Source organism: Coccinella septempunctata, chromosome 6 (assembly GCF_907165205.1).
Source record: "Coccinella septempunctata chromosome 6, icCocSept1.1, whole genome shotgun sequence".
NCBI lineage: Eukaryota > Metazoa > Arthropoda > Insecta > Coleoptera > Coccinellidae > Coccinella > Coccinella septempunctata.
This window is the reverse complement of record NC_058194.1, coordinates 3560161-3563871: the sequence shown is the minus strand read 5'-3', so window position 1 is coordinate 3563871 and position 3711 is coordinate 3560161.

Genomic DNA, 3711 nt, shown 5'->3' with positions numbered 1-3711 from the left:
ATGAGCAAGGACTTAGACCCCCCTAAAATGACCTATTTGCTCCTCTGCATAAAAATCAGGGTGTCCTACTACTGTCTTAGGATATGGAGTGTATAAAACTTACTTTTTTGATTCAACCAAACCTAACAGTTGATGATTCAATAGAGAATTGCACTCCAGAGAGCAGTTCAAAGTGAACTGGAAAATGAAAAATGGAAAAACAATTAATTCGATTTTTTTTTTAAACAAAGTCAGATATTTGAAAGTTTATCATGAAAATAAAGGTTTTCAAATAAGCTGAAATCATTGCGAGCATTCTGGAAAGCATATCTCTCACCGTTCAGATTTTCATTTCGGAAATGTCATTTTTCAAAAGTTGAAAATTTCAATCTGCAATATCTCTTGTTATATTCGTCTGATCCAATTGGGATTTCTGGTTTCGTTATCAGCATTGATCAGGCTTCCATTCCAGCTCAAAAACTTAATATCGAAAATCTCGATTTTTTGGGTCAAAAATGAGCAAGGGGTTAGACCCCCCTAAAATGACCTATTTGCTCTTCTGCCTGAAAATCAAGAAGTTCAACTACTGTCTTAGGATATGGAGTGTATGATACTTACTTTGTTGATTCCACCAAACTAAACAGTCGATGATTCAATAGAGAATTGCACTCCAGAGAGCAGTTCAAAGTGAACTGGAAAATGAAAAATGGAAAAACAATGAATTCGATTTTTTTTCTAAACAAAGTCAGATATTTGAAAGTTTATCATGAAAATAAAGGTTTTCAAATAAGCTGAATCCATTGCGAGTATTCTCGAAAGCCTTCCTCTCACCGTTCAGATCTTCATTTTGGAAATGTCATTTTTCAAAAGTTGAAAATTTCAATCTGCAATATCTCTTGTTATATTCGTCTGATCCAATTGGGATTTCCGGTTTCGTAATCAGCATTGATAAGGCTTCCATTCCAGCTCAAAAACTAAATATCGAAAATCTCGATTTTTTGGGTCAAAAATGAGCAAGGGCTTAGACCCCCCTAAAATGACCTATTTGCTCTTCTGCCTGAAAATCAGGAAGTTCAACTACTGTCTTAGGATATGGAGTGTATGATACTTACTTTGTTGATTCAACCAAACCTAACAGTTGATGATTCAATAGAGAATTGCACTCCAGAGAGCAGTTCAAATTGAAATGGAAAATGAAAAATGGAAAAGCAATAAATTCGATTTTTCTTTGAACAACGTCAGATATTTGAAAGTTCATCATGAAAATATAGGTTTTCGAATATGCTGAATCTATAGCAAGTATTCCTGAAAGCCTATCTCTCTCCGTTCAGATTTTCATCTTGAAAATGGCATTTTTCAAAAGTTGCAAATCTCAATCTGCAATATCTCTTGTTATATTCCTCTGATCCAATTGGGATTTCCGGTTTCGTAATCAGCATTGATCAGGCTCCCATTCCAGCTCAACAACTAAATATCGAAAATCTCGATTTTTTGGGTCAAAAATGAGCAAGGGCTTAGACCCCCCTAAAATGACCTATTTGCTCTTCTGCCTGAAAATCAGGAAGTTCAACTACTGTCTTAGGATATGGAGTGTATGATACTTACTTTGTTGATTCAACCAAACCTAACAGTTGATGATTAAATAGAGAATTGCACTCCAGAGAGCAGTTCAAAGTGAACTGGAAAATGAAGAATGGAAAAAACATAAATTCGATTTTTTTTTTTAACAAAGTCAGATATTTGAATTTTCATCATGAAAATAAAGGTTTTCGAATATGCTGAATCTATAGCAAGTATTCCTGGAAGCCTATCTCTCTCCGTTCAGATTTTCATCTTGAAAATGGCATTTTTCAAAAGTTGCAAATTTTAATCTGCAGTATCTCTTGTTATATTCGTCTGATCCAATTGGGATTTCCGGTTTCGTTATCAGCATTGATGAGGCTTCCATTCCAGCTCAACAACTAAATATCGAAAATTTCGATTTTTTGGGTCAAAAATGAGCAAGGGCTTAGACCCCCCTAAAATGACCTATTTGCTCTTCTGCCTGAAAATCAGGAAGTTCAACTACTGTCTTAGGATATGGAGTGTATGATACTTACTTTGTTGATTCAACCAAACCTAACAGTTGATGATTAAATAGAGAATTGCACTCCAGAGAGCAGTTCAAAGTGAACTGGAAAATGAAGAATGGAAAAAACATAAATTCGATTTTTTTTTTTAACAAAGTCAGATATTTGAATTTTCATCATGAAAATAAAGGTTTTCGAATATGCTGAATCTATAGCAAGTATTCCTGGAAGCCTATCTCTCTCCGTTCAGATTTTCATCTTGAAAATGTCATTTTTCAAAAGTTGAAAATTTCAATCTGCAATATCTCTTGTTATATTCGTCTGATCCAATTAGGATTTCCGGTTTCGTTATCAGCATTGATCAGGCTTCCATTCCAGCTCAACAACTAAATATAGAAAATCTCGATTTTTTGGGTCAAAAATGAGCAAGGGCTTAGACCTCCCTAAAATGACCTATTTGCTCCTCTGCATAAAAATCAGGGTGTCCTACTACTGTCTTAGGATATGGAGTGTATAATACTTACATTTTTGATTCAACCAAACCTAACAGTTGATGATTCAATAGAGAATTGCACTCCAGAGAGCAGTTCAAAGTGAACTGGAAAATGAAGAATGGAAAAACAATTAATTCGATTTTTTTTTTAAACAAAGTCAGATATTTGAAAGTTTATCATGAAAACATAGGTTTTCAAATAAGCTGAATCCATTGAGAGCATTCTGGAAAGCCTATCTCTTACCGTTCAGATTATCATTTTGGAAATGTCATTTTTCAAAAGTTGAAAATTTCAATCTGCAATATCTCTTGTTATATTCGTCTGATCCAATTAAGATTTCCGGTTTCGTTATCAGCATTGATCAGGCTTCCATTTCAGCTCAAAAACTTAATATCGAAAATCTCGATTTTTTGGGTCAAAAATGAGCAAGGGGTTAGACCCCCCTAAAATGACCTATTTGCTCTTCTGCCTGAAAATCAGGAAGTTCAACTACTGTCTTAGGATATGGAGTGTATGATACTTACTTTGTTGATTCCACCAAACTAAACAGTTGATGATTCGATAGAGAATTGCACTCCAGAGAGCAGTTCAAATTGAACTGGAAAATGAAAAATGGAAAAACAAGAAATTCGATTTTTCTTTAGACAACGTCGGAGATTTGAAAGTTCATCATGAAAATAAAGGTTTTCGAATATGCTGAATCTATAGCAAGTATTCCTGAAAGCCTATCTCTCACCGTTCAGATTTTCATTTTGGAAATTGCATTTTTCAAAAGTTGTAAATTTCAATCTACAATATCTCTTGTTATATTCGTGTGATCCAATTGGGATTTCTAGTTTCGTTATCAGCATTGATCCGGCTTCCATTCCAGCTCAACAACTAAATATCGAAAATTTCGTTTTTTTGGGTCAAAAATGAGCAAGGGCTTAGACCCCCCTAAAATGACCTATTTGCTCTTCTGCCTGAAAATCAGGAAGTTCAACTACTGTCTTAGGATATGAAAATATAGGTTTTGAAATAAGCTGAATCAATTTCGAGCATTCTCAAAAGCCTATCTCTCACCGTTCAGATTTTCATTTTGGAAATGTCATTTTTCAAAAGTTGAAAATTTCAATCTGCAATATCTCTTGTTATATTCGTCTGATCCAATTGGGATTTCCTGTTTCGTA